Here is a 17,272-nt window from a genome sequence, read left to right as displayed (position 1 = left end):
TGGTCACAGAATAATAAACAATGAATGCTCACTCTGCTTGAAAAAATAAGTACGCGCATCTCGTTCACGCAACCGGAATCAGCCATGTTTTAGTCGGAACCAGTGCTGTTCAGTGACATTTTATCTGGTGTGCATAGAAAAATTAACCCGGTTTAATTTATTTGCGGCAACCATAGACATAATATGCTAAAAATAGATTAAATTATTTCAAATTTACTAAATTATTAATCTCTAAAAATTTAAATTACAGTTCTGCCGTAGCTTGTCACAAATTTCTCAATTCGAGTTTGTTTCCGTTTAAAATATGGCGATTACGTGCTGACAAACTTCAAAGGCGGTATCTGAGAGTGGGCATTCTGATTGTTATTTATTCTGTGCTACGGTATTGGGTTGATGTTTTAGCTCGCGTAGTGAGATTTGAAGCTCACATAGTGATATTCAATGCAAGTTGTTTTAACACAAGGTGACAATTTAATTTTTTGAAAAAAGAGAGGATTTATCGCCACATAAAATTTTGGACATGAGGCGAAAGACCCAAATTCGATTGTTGAAAAATTTTTTGTGTTTATATTATGAAATGTCAAAAAATTTAATTTTATTGTTTTTTTGTTTTCCCATAAGTCTAATATAAATTATGTGATAGTATGGTGAATGAAGTATTTAGTCTAAGATGGAGTCTAGAGAGTTATTAAATTTCATGTGTTGTTTGTCAACTGTTAGAAGATCTTCACACACACTGGGGATTACTATTAGGGTTTTTTCCTTTTCCTGGCCTTCCTACATGGTTGTTCTGAAACGGATGTGCTAATTTTTATCAATTTTCACTGCGAGCTGAAACGCGAGTTTTTAAAGAGAATTCCGTGTGAGACCATAAAACTTTCTACCATTTCTTTGGCATATTTCACAATTTCGTTTTCAATTTCTGGAATGGTTTCCATTTTACCCACAAACAAATTTTACACTATGCCCTCCCTCAATACAAACCATGAATTCTAGTATAGAACACTTGTTTAAAAAATTTGTGGCAGATATTCAGTGATTTTGGTCGAGAATAATAAATAAGAAAGGTTTATATTCCGCTATTTCCACTGTGCCCTCTGCCCCTAAGCTTAGACCAAATACCAGCAGGAATCATTCAATTAATTGACGAAAAAAATTAAATGGATAACGATATTCACTCCATTCACCATAATCACCATCAGGGAATGTTACCCAGTAGTTTCTCTGTTATCTGACTAAACAGTAATGAGAATATGGTCATGATAGCGAATATGGTAGTCAACATGATATATGACGATCGATAACTTTCATGAAACTAAAAGAAAAAAAACATACTAAATACATTTTTTAAATTCTTCTTTTTTATGTTTCTTTAATGTTGAATTACCGTTTAACGAAAAATATTTAAGGTGAGAAAAATAAAGTCTGTAAAAAATTAAAGATAGCGTTTGTTTACTGTTCATATTGCTAGTTAAAATTTATTTATATCAAGCAAGTTATTTTTTACAATACATTATATTATAATACTGCCTTACAATGAGAAGATCGGACGAATTAGAGTTGCCTATCTCCAGAGCACAACGCTTTAAAATTTTCTGTTTTACGCTTACCGAGACAATGCTGGTTGCCTAACATAGAAAATTATGAAAAATAACATAGAGATATAATATTTATATTCTCATAGAGACTAAAAGTCTCCAATACCTATCACATAAATCATTACAGGGAAAACCCATTCTAATGTTAGCTGATAAAATTATATCAATATTTGTATTATTACCCATAGACGACGTGAACATTTGAAATGAATGTACATCGGTTACAAATCCACCTTGTATGTTTATCTTTAAATAAACATACTGAGGTACAGGTATTTATTTTTACGATATCCGTATAATCACTCATGCAAAAAGGTCCGAAAAAGTAAAAAGAGATGTGAGAAAAAAGATTGTGAAATGTTTATTTTCCCCAATATAAATACCTATATATGCCTTTTTGTGTGTTTTTCAAAAGGACTAAAACAATGTGTATCATTCGTATTTTTCTGTATTGAAGTAGGTACATATTTCCAAACAGAGCTGTTCTAAATCTAATAATGATTTTATAACGAGTTTTGGTGAAAATTCGTGAGATTATTTCAATGTTGCTGTTGAAATACTTAACAAGGAATAAAATTCAGGATTAAATAAAACTGTGTACTTTTATGTGAGCATGTTTTCTTCAAATTATTTTGTTCTGGCATCTTGTTTTGAGTTTTCCGCTTTTCTGTTTCTGAACTATTAGCATTAGCCAATTCCATTTAAGTCTTCTGTGAATTTCTCTGATGGTGATTAGTACTTTGTTCATGGATGACATTTTTAATAATCAATTTATTGTGAGTTTAAGCTGGTTTCATGGTCTGTCTCTATTCCTTTCGATTTGTACATTTCCCTTTTCATTGTTTTATTTTCATAATTTTTATGTCGTTGTCAATGTCATTCCGCCATCTTGTTCTCGGTTTCTCTTGGCTTCTTCGTTGGACTGGTATTCATGTTGTAACTATTTTTATTCATGTTCTTTAATAGTCTTTTGGTGGTGTGTCCCATCCATTCCAACAGTCGTGATTTAATTACTTCCACTACATTTTCGTTTTCTAAATATTTTTTTAGGTCTTTATGTCATTTTAATAGGTATTCTTTCTTCGTAGGAGATGATGTCAAGTCCTAAAATTGTTCGTCACGGTTATTCCATCGCATATGTGATAATTGGCAGTATCAGTGTCTTATATATCTACATTTTTTGCTTTTTGCTTACTTTTCTGTAAGCAATTCTGTAAAAATCTTCTCTTTCTTCCGAAGACTTGGTTGTCCATTATAATTCTTTCTTGAATTATTTTCCAGTTGTTCGTTCATATTAGTCTTAATTAGTATTTGCTCAAGTACCAGCTTAAACTTCTCTCTTGATTTGTTTCTTCTAGTAAATATAATTTCGTTTCCTTCAGTTTCCTTAATTTCTGTGGTATCTGTAGTTCCTTTAATATTTTCATCATCTCGTCTCTCTTATCTTGTCAGAGCCGTTGTTAATAATATACGGCGGCGTCAATAAATATTGTCTGTATTTCTCTGTTATATTCTTAATATTTTTCTAGAATTTGTTCAAAGTAATTATAGTATTTATCATCTATCTTCCTGGTCTAAATGTCGAAAATTAAATGGGATGTGATAGGCGATAGGCGCGTCCACGCGTGGTGAAGCAACGATGGGAAAGCCTGGAAAAACTGAAGTCAGGTCACTTGTTTTATCAGTTCGGTACTGAAACTAAAATAATGGGAGGCGTTGGCTTCTTCGTACACAGAAAATATGAAAACAACATTATATCAGTAAAATTTTTTCTGATCTGAGAAAGAAAAAAAAGCTATTAAAAATAGCTCCTTTAATCTTAAAACTTAGCGAAATCGTTCAAGTATAAGCATATATAAGTATAAGCTTATACATAAGTCTAAGTATATGCCCCAACAAGTGGCCATTGCTTTAGCCCTAAAAAATAAAATAACATACTATACCATAATATGTGCCGACTTCAACGCTAAAGCGAGGAGAAATGCAGATGAGACAGAAAAATCACTGGGACAATAAGGTTTAGGAAACAGAATCATCGCGATCAAACTTGACTTCCTTGGTTTCCTGCTGGAAAAAAATCGATTCCAAATGAACAGCTTCTTCTATCGATTTTATGATCACTGACAAGAGGAAAATCTGTCTAGATGTTACAGTCCTGAGCCAGTTTTCAATAGGTAGCGACCACAGAATTAAAAGCCTCGATAGAAGTAGATCTTGGGAAAGAGATATACCGCATGATCAAAAAGAAGTCTACACCTATCTGGACGGAACCTGATAATATAAATGCATTTGAAGAACATATCAACAGTATTCTCGAAAGCAATCATAACACATTCCTAAATATCAATACCCTGAATGACATTATAATAGAAGCTATAAAGGAAAGTCAGAAGAAATAGTGTCCCCAAACACAACAAAAAGCATAAAAGTCAACAAATCCAACAACCGATTGAATATAACTAGAGCCTCAAAGTTCTAAGGAGAAAATTAACAAATGATTAAAAACAAATAACGAAACTAAATCATAAAGATGTTAATTTCAACATCAACAGAGATGAATTACTAACAATAGTGAGAAGATTTCTATATAGAATTACACAGAAGCTAACAAAACCGTGCATAGAAACTGAGAAACAGAACAGTTAGAAAATTTAGGTAAAAGATTAGTCAACCAAAGATCAGAATTGATGCCTTATATATCAACAGACGAAATAAGGAACGCACTGAAGAAAATGAAAAGAAATAAACTCAGTGAGAAAATATTATCGTTATAGCCGTAAGATTGGAGGGGACAGACTTTTAGAGAATATAAAGGAACTGTTTAACTTATGTCTGCGCCAAAGTGAAATACCTACAAGATGGCACAGTGCACTTACCAATTCATTACACAAAAAAAGCGATCCAACAGGCCTCGAGAATTACCGACCCATAAGCCTCTACAAGTTATTCACAAGAATAATAACAAATAGACTGGAAACAAAAATAGATTTTTACCAAGCTAGGGAATAGGCAGGTTTAAGAAAAAACTATAATAGGCAGGTTTAAGAAAAAACTATGGTACTAATGACCGCCTCCACTGCATAAAAGGGATTATAGGATCCATCGAATACAACCGACCATTGGTCCTGGCTTTCGTAGACTTTCGCAAACCATTCGATACGATGGAAAAAATGAACAGCACAATGAGAGTGTTTGAGGAAAGTCCATAGATTATCGGTACTACAAACTGATCACGAACATATACAATGATGTAGCAATGACCGTAAGACTACATTAAAAATATAAAATGTATAAAACTCAAAAGAGGAACCAGATAAGGAGACACCTTATCTGCCAAACTCTTTACAGCAGTTCTGGAACATGCTTTAAAACAATTGGAGTAGGACGCCAAAAGAATCAATGTCGATAAAAGAGATTTTAACTATGCTTACTGAGTAAGATACCTCCTGTAAGGAAGTTGGAAGAAAAGTCGGCTGCCACAAAATAGTATTAGTTCATAAATATAAATACTTAGATCATGAAATCCAATTTATCAGGAACAACCAAACCGCTGAACTCCAAAGAAGAATCACTATAGCTTGGGCCGCATATGGAGCTTCATCAGATATATTCAGGAGCAACATGCCGAATTATTTGAACAAGAAGACTTTCGACCAATGTGTACTACCAGTCACGACTTACGGCACAGAATTACTTTTCTTAACACAGGCCGCAGCAATCAAACTCAGAATAGTAAAAAGAAGAATAGAATTTGGTCTGACTCTCAGGATTGGAAATGAGGAAATAACAAGAAGGACAGGCGTCAGAGATGTCATAGAGCACATAACATGACTGAAGAGAAACTGGGCGAGCCATGTGGCCAGAACGATTTGCGGTCGGTGGACCCAAAAACTACTGTGTGGAGACCACTAACAGGTAGAAGAAGCAGAGGTAGATTACACAATGGGCAGACGCCAAAAGAATCGCTAGAAATTGGTTGGAGTAAGGTCAAGACCGACAGAACTGGAAGAAATTAGGGGGAGTCTATGTCCACCTTTGGACACAGAAGGCTGGGTGATGATTATTGTAAAAACACAATGCAAATTCATTTTAGTTTATTTTTCGTTTTCATGAATATTGCTTTAACACATTTAGCGCCATGTGTCCACCGGTGGGCATTTTCAATGTTTCCTTTAAGACCGCGTGCCCACCCGTGGAGATTTGATGTTACTTACTTCAAGTCACCGTTGCCATATGTGGGCACGGTTTATATTAGTTTTACGTATGGTGACGTATTCAGTGGTCCCAGGAAACAACAAAATTTTACGTGGATCGGGCAAAATGAATGTATCGGTTGTGATTTTTGGCTGTACAAAAACCTAATATAATTGTGTCCTTTTACATCGTTTATTACAAAAATAAATTGAATTCTCCACTAATAAAAATGAAAATAAACGAACAAACCTAGATAAATATTAAAAAACAAGTAATCTTAACGTATTTGTAATACAACAAAAATAATAAAAATTAAATTTCTAGAAATGAGATAGTTGCTAGATATGCTTTTGAAAACATTCGAGGCACATTGGCAGGTTACAGGTATCGCAATACGTATTAATTTTTTTCGAATTTTTACGAGCATAAACTGGATTTTGTCGCTAAGACATAGTCTTGTAGCATGGGCTGCACCTTTTTCTGGTAACCCTCTTTTGCCCCTCGTATTCTTTCAAGAAGTGTTTTATCTTGGAACTGGAGGGCCTTGATTGTATTGGAATTGGATTTCATCATCATCATGCAACCTCTTCTGTCCACTGCTGGACATAGGTCTCTCCCATTTTTCTCCACTCTTTACGGTTCTGTGAATTGAATTTAAATCTTGATAAACCAGAGCCTCGACGATATTTTCTTTGAATTCTATTATTCCCAATTTCTTGTTGTTAATTTTGTTATACAGATGCAGAGCATTTACCATAGCTGTTGAAGTAACAAAATGAAAAACGAGTCGCTTATACCACTTGACGGTTCTTCTCACGTATAGCGCATAAGATGCCATCTGGTCAAAAGTGTCGACAAAAGCTTTTCCTTTGTTGTAATCTACAACCATCGCTGGTTTATGAACTTCTTGTCCTCTACGATTAACTGTAACCATAGAGTCGACATGTTTGGTACTAAGCATAACAACATCTCTTTTATCTTTCCATTTGCAGGACTGTTTTAACTGTTTTATTTTCGTTTTGTTGGGCCACAACTTCACCCCTTCTGAATTTAGCTTTTACCACATCTGGGGGATTATATTTTCTGTTTGTCCTTAGGGTTCCTACTAAATATGTTTGTCGTTGAATTAGACTATTAGACAGCGAAACACTAGTGTACCAGTTATCGGTATATACAGTTCTACCTGCATCCAAAAGTTCCTCCATCAGTGTTGTGACAATTTTTTCGGCAACTGATATATCGTCCGCTCTTTCTTTGCCGGTATAGACTTTAAACGACCATGTATAGCCTCCAGCAATACAGAGTTTGAAAACCTTTATCCCATACTTATGTCTTTTATTGGGAATATACTGTCGGAAATAAATACGTCCTCGAAATGGTACGTTGCTTTCGTCTATACAAACTTATTCTTCGGGAATATACGATTCTTTGGATTTCTTTTCTAATACGTTTAAAAATTTAGAGATTTTGTGGAGTCTTCCTTCCGGATCGAGTGGTTGCTCATTGTTTGATAGATGAAACATCGAAAGTAACATCTCAAATCTATCGCGGCTCATTATTTTTGGAGTTCCATTTTCATAAATTCTTTTTTTGCTCCAGTAATCCCTCAATTTTGGCAAATGCATAAGTCCCATCCACAAGACAATGCTCAAAAACTTGCGCATCTCTGTACGATCATCGTCAACCCATTTACTAAGTCTTGGAGTTCCGCTTCCTTCTGGGGCAGCTTCAGTCGCAGTATTTCTTTGTGCAGCAAATCTATTGGTTTCTTCCACAAACAATGAGATAAGTTCATCGTCTATGAAGTGTTCAAAGTAACTTATAGGAGAGGCTCCATGAAGTTTCTGGATTATATGTTCGGGTACACCGGTGTAGGCTAAAAAAAATTAAATTTCAATCTGTCCCCTGCCATTGGCTCCCAGTTGGTCTGGGGTATATTATCGGTAAAAGGAACTACTTCAGCAACTTCTTTGTCGACATCAAATGCAGCTAATTGCAATGCAATTAGCATCATGCAATGGAGTCATCCTCGGAATAGTCTGCTGCTTCAACATCAGACAAATTTTCCAACTCCCAAAGCAGTTCTTCTTCTGTAAGTCCTCTTCTTGCCATTATTGTTTAAAATCTGCAACAAATGAAATAATGAAATGCGTGACCACTGGTGGACATTTGGCCCCACAATGTAAAATTACTATCTGGGACCGCGTGACCACCGGTGGGCACTAAAAATAATCACAAAAAACAAAGCTGAAAAAAAAGTGTTGTTTAAAATACAATAATAAACATTTAAAAAGCAGGTTTCTAGAAAAAAAAACATTTTAAATGTTTGGTCCCAGGGAGTGAACAACAAATTACAGCGTGGCGCTAAATGTGTTAAATTTTATGGGACAGATTGTACCTCTTGTGTACAAAAATATTTTTTGTCTTATAAGGGCGTTGTGTTATAACTACTGACGCCAGCTTTAGATAAAATCTAAATGATACTAAATGATACTGATCCTTTAGATAAAATTGTTTCAAACCAAAAGAATTAATCTCAGTTGCTCTTAAGTCGCTAAGCCACGTATATGTGACGCTCTCTCAAAAATGCAGTGAACAGTGGGAAATTTCGCGAGATATTCAAACCCGGTATAAATGAATAATTTTGTAAAACGAAATCTTTTATTTCGTAATAGTTTTAGTGTAAAATATTCTCATGTTATTAAATGTTCATTAAAAGTAAAACATGTGATGTTGGACCGTCACCCGGCTATCTCAGCCGACTTTTCATGTTGTACTTCGAAAAATAAAAATTTTACTTTTTCGTTATTTATTGAAAACTCAACATTACATCGAATGATTTTTCAATGAATGCAGTTGTCAACTCAAATTTTACATTTTTCCTCGATAGTCTATTCGGTGGTGCGGCTATCTCTGCAAAATACTGTATGTGTTTTCAATAATAATTCGCAAATCTACAAATGTTTTGCTTCTTTTCCATTCTGCCGTATGGGATACTGATCCATTACAATTATTTTCTCTGGATCTGATGCTATACCCTTACTTGAAATCCTACGTTTTAAGTATAAGAGTTCATTCTTCAAAAACTCGCATTCATTCGGATTTACTTTCAGGTTTACATTCCTCAGTATTTTTAGTACCTTCACTATGTTTTGGTTACAAACTGTTGCCAAATACTATTAAGTCATCAAGGTATAAAAACATGTTCTCGAAATTTAAACCTAACAGCGCCATAATCATGGCTTTTGAGAAACATCCAGTGTCTTTCTTTAAACCATTTGACTTTTCAATATCGTTCCAATGAGACTGATTGTTTTAAACTATTTCCAAAAACAATTAAATTATTTAAGCATATGAATATGTTGGTTTTGTTTCTATTTATTGTGGTCAACAATCTTTCTTCTCCTTCACATAATGTGATGTAGATACCGTATTGTCGCACTAGAGTCGTAGTACCCTCGGCATGTAGGTCATATTTACCAACAAGAACAAATTAACAATGAAAAGGTTCTAAAATTGCTTTTTCTATGTTAAATATTTTCAAGTTAAATATTATGTTTATATGGGATTAAGCCACAATTGATTGTAATGAAAATTACACTTTTAACTAGTTTTTGAAGTTTCGATTTTTACTCCGGAAATAGTTTTTATTATTATTATTCCAGATTTAGCCATACGGCTCACACTCCCTCTAAGGGGAAAATTCACTCATCCCAGATACCTACGGTATCAAAAGGATTGAGCTCTGGTGGGACTCTTTCCATGTTATCGAGTCCTAGGTGACTTGGTATGTCGGTGTATCTCCCAAAAATTTTCGTACGCATCTGGACGTCGAAAGTAACACAGCTTTCTGCATAATCTTATATAGATGTTCATTTAGACCCAGCTTTTTTATGTTTTCTAGGAGGCTCTTCGGGATGACTCCAGTGGTAGAAAGAATAATAGGTATCGTCTGGGTACTTTCCATTCTCCATTGTCTCCTGATTTGTATTTCTAGATCTCTGTACTTGGCGATCTTTTCGTTGTATTTAACACGTAAATTATTGGTGTTGGGTATCGCCACATCAATAAGTGTTGTTTGCTTAGTAATTTTATTAACTAGTATGAGATCGGGTCTATTATGGGCCACTGGTTGGTCTGTAAGCACAGTGCGGTCCCAGTATAACTTGTAGTTGTCATTTTCAAGCATTCTATCAGGGACGTATTGATAATAAGGAAGATGGTCGGTTTGGAGAAGTCCCAGTTTGTCAGCTAGTTCTTGGTGGATAATCTTTCCTACTGAGTCATGGCGGTCTTTATAATCAGTACCGACAAATGCCTGGCAGCCACCGGTAAGTTATTATTATTATTATTATTATTATTATTATTTAGAATTTAAAATTTAAATTCAAAAATTATTTAAGAATTTTGTGAAAATAATATAACCAACACGGTGTTGAGCGGGTTACATTTTTTCAAAATTGATGGTAAGTAAGCAATACTGTTTAACCCAGCCTGAGATACTTGCACTCCCCTTAAGAATGACGTTCGGATGATACAATTCATTGGGGCGAGGAGGATTAACTCGTGTAAACAGGAATCACTTCACCCCGCTCCAATGTTTTAGGTCTAGACCATCCACTTCCCCTCCGATAGCACTCTGATGCGCTATTGAGGCCCTCTTATCAGAAAATTGCTTATCATATGGGGTCATGGGTACAAGGACTCCATAATACTCCGAAATTCTACCCCGAACAATGCAGGCCAGCCTAAGGTGCTTTAATCCCGCTATCTCTAGTGACTTACCTATCTTTGATCTATATTACTTGCTCGGCCATCGAGTCCCCGCTCTGGGCACCGCCTAGTTCGTTCGGTGACTCGACCCTCGAGGATGTGGGCGCCTCTTGCCCAATTTTTGGATTTCGTTAGTAGTTTTTTATGGCTAGCGCCTTTTGTTACCTAGTTTATTAATATGTTTTGTAGATTTTTTAAGGGTTGTCTGAAACATATAGAACCAACATTCTTTTGCGCTTCTAATGCTTCTTTTATGATGTCTTCGAACTCTAGGACTTTTTCCTCTATTTTTTGTGGATTTTCAATTGCAGGAACGTTTCCAATTCCTATACTCACTAGTCGTTTGAAGTTAGACCAATTCCTTTTATTTTTCTTTTATTGGTTGTTTTGTTATCTTCTTCCCATGTGCCTATTTCTAAGAGTTAAGGGTTGTGGTCTCCTGATCCTTCGTTTAAGGTTTGGATGTCTATTTGTAGTCCTAGATTTTTAGTCTCCACTATATCCAAGTGGGTTGGATGAGCATTTTCTGAAAAATAGGTTGGTTCGATGGGCCAATTGCCATGACGTCTTCTTTGTTCACTAGATAATTATTTAATATTCTTCCGTTTTTGTTTATAGCTCCATCGTTCTAGTTAGGAGATCTGGCGTTTAGGTCTCCTATTATTATGGCTGGTTCTTCTATATTGTCTCATCTGGATTTTCTATACCTTGTCTCATCTGGATTTTTATTGTGGTTGCATTTACAGTGTTTAGTTTTGGCGTCTGTTGTAATGTATAGTGTATTCCTTTTCTCACTAGGATAGCAGTTCCTCCTAAATTTGCTCTGAACTCGTTCCTGTAGATGTCGTATCCTAGAAACTTGATGTTAATGGTATGAGTTGGTTTAGGTTCTTGTAATGGTACGGACATTCATTTCATATCTGTTTATTAGTTCGTCCAGTACGTTAGCACTTGTCCTATCCAAGTTCGAGGAGGGTATCTTCAGGTGTCCCCTAGCTTCGTGCCTTAGTTCAGTGCTATTTTTACATGTTTGATCGCTTCATTTATCATTTTTAAGACTAGCTCTTCTAACATCGTGGCCAGTCTTTTTTGTGGTTCTTTTGAGATTAGTATGATCGAATCTGTTGCTGTTTTGTGTGGGTTTGGAGATTTGAGCGTTCGATTGCCCATTATTTCTTTTAGGTTGTTGTGTTCTATTTTTTGTTACTGTTTATCTTTATCTATGGTCTTGACCAGCAGATACCATTGGTCATCCCCTATAACTTTTTGGCCGTAGGCATTTAGGAAATTTTGCTTTTTGTTTTGTTGGAATTTGACAGAATTTGCATCTGTACTCTTCTCCGCACTTTACGCACCTAGCTTCTTTGCAGCATGCATTTTGGGCCTGGTGGAAGCCCTGGAAATTAAAACATTGAGTTGACCCGTTGTTTTTTCTTAGATCTTGATGGTTGATTTAATTGGCCTTGCTCCGGCGCGAATCCATAGTTATGAAGTGCTTCGTTGTGATATAATGACTGTCTAACATCTCGCATAACACGACAATAAACTGTGGACATCTACAGAGCAGGGGACCTTAATAAGAAGAAGAACCTTCAAATAAATTCCAATTAAGTGGACAAACTTGACCTTTATCTTTATACTTCTCTTCGTTTTTATAGTTTTATTTGTCTATTTTCCACTCTTAGGATCATTGTTTGTTAATAAAACAATGATTCTATTAAACTAAAGTAGTTTCCGTTCAGTTATAAATCTACCCTATCGTTTTATGTTAAAACAAATATTACTGATATTATTATACAACTATTACAAAATGTTACCGACTTCTTTTACCGTAGGTATATCACATTTTCCGGTTGACGGTATGTAATCTCACTATTATCATTGCAAAAAGTTCTTTCAGGAACTTAATTCGTTTATCAGCTTCCACAGATATAACCGCATTTGGCGTGCATATTATAATGCGGTGTGGATTCCTAATATTATCTTATATTTGTTTAATAGCTTACGCCATTTCCGTGTCCGATCATATATTTAGCCTATAAATAATACTTAAAGCTAAACTAATGTAACATTTATTAATTTTAAAAGACATTCCACATACAGCTTGGTTGATATTTAAAATAATTTTGAGATCGATAATTGTAAGAAAACCAATTGTTTTTATTATTTTAACTACTGTTCAATATTACATCTACTGACGTGCAAAAAAGTCAAGAAGAAGGGTGACAGCGCTCGAAGTGAGAAGGGCATGTGCGTTTTTAAGGTTAAGTCATCTTAAGAAAAAAACATAGACATATAATACAAGATAGACACACTGTTGCAATACAGTCGCGTTCCCCCAGTGCGACAGAGAAAACTGACTTAAAGCAGTCCCTATATCTCTTTCTAATGAGCCAGGTTTATCGATCACATAAACTTCTCATTGGTCATTTAGCTCGCGAATTATATGTCCAGGAAATTTGCTGGACAAGTATTCAAAACAAGGACGATTCTCGTCTAGGGCATTTACAAATTGTTTCGTCAGCTCTAGTTTAATATGCAAGGGAGACGGAGGTAATATTATTTTCTCTCGGTCGACCAATGCTTCGGTAACTACGTTAGCTTCTCCTTGAACTAAAGCATCTCTAGAAAGCGATTTTCTTCTACTACAGTGTTGGTCCTTAGTCCTTCTATCCCAAAGACACAGGAAACAAGGATATTTTGTATAGCCACCTTGTTGCCCCAGGAGAAAGTTCACCATTTTAAAATGAATACTGATCGCTCACTGATGTTGGTCATACCTGATGTGTTTTTAGCACCAGCGATCTTGTATTATATTCTTGTTTCATTTTTGTAGAATGCCCAATTGGTATACTTCCATATTTGTTGCCATTATGTAGAAGGACACACTTTATACTTCGTTTGAAACTGTCGATAAAAAGACGCCAGTGATCTGGTGTATACTCGGATACACCAATTTTTTCTAACAGTCCTTTAATATTGTTGTTGTTACAAAAACCCATATCATCTTGCTGAGAAAAAAAGGCAAAACATCTTTTTCTCTATTATGGTAGTATGTAATTTTGGTGTCTGGGTGAAGAAGATTCTTTTCCTTTAGTCTGGAGGCAAGCAACTCGGAAGAATCCTTTGGAAGGTTCAAATCTCTGATAAGGTTGCTTAGCTCTTCCTGAGTAAAGCGCTCAGGACGTACTGAAGCTGATGTGGAATTTGTCTTATTGATGAATCCAGGTTAGGATATGTCCACGTATGTCGATTGTTACCATTAATGCCCTTTATATTTAAAAGACAGAAATAGCAATCGGCAAAATGATTTTTTGGTTACCTACATACCATTGGAACACCAAACTTTAAACATTTTCGTTGTCCTTTCGTCCACTGTCGCAAGTTTTCAAGACAAGTTTTGCACACCACATGTGGAGGCCAGTATTTATCTTGATCCTGGTCTTGATTTATCTTGAATTTTAATTTTTTTATTATTTCTGACACTATAGTCTACACCGTTAATGTTTTTTTTTTTACATTTTTCGTGTATTTCGCGTATAATAACGCCTTCTGTTCTGTTTCTGTCCTAATTATGTCGTATTTTCAGAATTTTGCTTTCATCATCTGACATTTTGTATGCCCTTTCAATACATTCCCTTCTTCGTCTTTATATATAAAATGAGTTTCTGTTGATAAAATTTACATTATATTATACTTTTGTGTTTATGGCCTTTCATAACGCAAGAAATTTACGTATCGGTGCACAAAGCAATATTTAGCAAGTTATTAAAGAAGCCGTTTATTACAACAGATGTATAATCAATTTAACGTATATTTGTTTTGGTTGCTCGATGAGGCGCATTATTTCTAGATCGTTATGTTGCCGTATGTGTGGTTTGCAGACTTCCTATTTACATTTTCGATCTGTTTATTTTCAGTGGTTGTGCAATTTTAATATAAATTGTGGTTTTTGCTAATTTACCCCAAACTTTTATCCACAACAGTATAAAATGTGAAATATAAAATGAATTGGTTAGTTTACCAAATATTGATGGAGAATTTTTGATAATTCATTATTTGTACAATGCGCAGAAAATCGTAGTTGCAATAAAGCTCTTTTAAAACTGGATATGGCATGAAAAATTTTTAATTTATTTGAGAAATATATTTTTGTTATTAAAAAAATAAACAGCAGAGGAAAAATACAGGAAATTTAAAGAATATCTGCACACTGCAGATTGGTGGCGTGAATCCAAAACCGTATTAGTGGATGGTGGACATGTAAAATAGATAACATAATCAAAGGGCAAAGACAAAGTTATGAAAAATTACTACAGGAACACCAAATAATAGAAAAATATATACCAGATACAAATATGAAACAAAAATAGTCTCAAAGAAGGTTAAAAACGAATTCTGGGACAAAAAAATGTAGTGAGATAGATAGACTCCTTGAAAACTCAAATCGTTGGTGAAATAATTAGATTAATAAGGAAAGAATGTAATATGTGATTATGGGTAAAATTAGCCATTGATTAAAAATAAGAAAACTACCTGGCGTAACTTATTCTTCTTCTTTAAGTGCCATCTGCGCGACGAAGGTTGACAATCATCATGGCTATTCTGACCTTCGAGGCAGCTGCTCTGAACAATTGTCTTGAGCTGCAACCAAACCACTCTCAGGTTCTTCAACCAGGAAACGCGTCTTCTTCCTACGCTTCTCCTACCCTCTACTTTTCCTTGAATTATGAGTCTCAAGATGTTGTATCTTTCACCTCTCATCACATGTCTGAGAAATTGTAATTTCCTTTCTTTTATTGTATTTTCCATTTCCCTCTCTCTGCCTATTCTCCTTAACACTTCTGTATTCGTGGCTCTATCTACCCATGGAATCCTTAACAATCTTCTAAATGTTCACATTTCAAACGCGTTAAGTCGATTTATTGTATTCCGATTTAATGTCCATGATTCAGCTCCATGGTAGAGTCACTGTGTACGTAGCATTTAATTAGCCTTATTCTGAGGGCCAATGTCAGATATTTGCTGCACAAAATCTTTTTCATTTTCACGAAGTTGTCACGTGCTTTTTCAATTCTGACTCTTATTTCTGCAGTATAATCGTTATTTTCTGTGATTATCGTTCCCAAGTAAGTATATCTTTTTACTCTCTCAATCTGCTGGCCTCCTACCGTTAATATTTCGTTTGTATTGTTGTTCTTGCTAATTTTCATGAATTTGGTTTTTTTGATGTTAAGAGAGAGTCCGTATTCTCCACTATATCTTAATATTTTGTTCATTATTCTTTCTAAGTCTTCCAAGTTGTCGGCTATTATGACTGTATCGTCGGCATACCTAATGTTAATTAAACTTCCGTTCACTTTTATGCCGACTGTCTCGTTTACCAAAGCTTCTTGTATGATTTCTTCAGAATAAGCATTAAACAATAACTGCGACTGTATGCAACCTTGCCTGAACTCTCTCCTTATCTCCACTTCTTCTGACACTTCTCTTCCAATTTTCACATTTGAATTTCACATTTTAAAAACCGCACTGTATATGTAGGCAGTAACAAAACGTAGAAATATCCGAAAATAAAACTAATAAATAAGTTAAAAATATAAGAAGTCATTGTATTTAATTTCATGTGTAAGTAATCGTAATTGTACACCATTATATTTAGTTCCTTTTTCTGTCAATCGCTGTCACATTTAGTTTCTGCTTCACTATCATCATCATCATTATTATCGCCACTGTCATCACTATCTCCGTTATTTATATTTATAATAATTGGTTCGATATCATCCAACAAATTGTCAATTTCCCACATTTTTTTTCTGTTGCTATTACGTGGTTTACGTAGTTTTTCCATTTCTCTGGCATAATGATCTGGTACGCTGCTGTAATTAAATTTCGCATTTCAGCTTCTTTAAAATTCGCGTTGCGTCCAGCTATATACCGTTTCACTTCACTCCAAACCATTTCGATGGGATTGAGTTCACAGTGATAGGGTGGGAGCCTCAGAATATTCACATTGTGCTTTTTGGCAATATCTTCTATTATGTACCTGTCATATTTTGCTTTGAAGGCCTTGACTACATCAAGTAACTCGCATTTAGGTAGTCTTCTTCAAAAATAGGTCCTTTGACAGAAGCCATTCTTGAATATCTTTTTTTAATGTTGAACTGTTGGGAATTTGTTTTGACTTTCTGCTGTGATAGGAGGCATTGTCCATTACCAGAACAGTTTTTTCTGGCAAATTTAGCATTAAGTTATTTATGAACCAATCTTCAAAGGTCGGTTGAATTCTATTGAAAAGTTTGCTACGCAGTTTATTTCATTTATTACGACTCAAATGGTTTCTTTTATTTTCTTTTAATTACAGTTATTCGGGTTTAGTTAGAGCAGCGGTGTAAATAGCCATGATGGTTTCTAATCGACTTAAGGTGTAACTTAGAGAAAAAGATATCCAGAAATAACTTACGTAGAAGAATATCAGAATGACCTTAGATTTTCTTATGGAGATTTACATGGGAAAATGGCCGATTTTGAGCGGGAAGCCCTGCTGCCTCTTTACTCATTACTCATTACCAACAGAAACGTAAAAAATACTGGAAGAAATTGACAAATTTCGAAATATAAACTTCCTACAAAAAAGAACGTTTAAGATTGATCGACAATCTAATATTTTTCTTGCTACGAAAGTTTAAAACTAGATATACATGGAA

Source organism: Diabrotica undecimpunctata, chromosome 7 (genome assembly GCF_040954645.1).
Source record: "Diabrotica undecimpunctata isolate CICGRU chromosome 7, icDiaUnde3, whole genome shotgun sequence".
Taxonomy (NCBI): domain Eukaryota; kingdom Metazoa; phylum Arthropoda; class Insecta; order Coleoptera; family Chrysomelidae; genus Diabrotica; species Diabrotica undecimpunctata.
The sequence above is the reverse complement of the archived record's forward strand: the minus strand, read 5'-3'. Positions refer to the sequence as shown.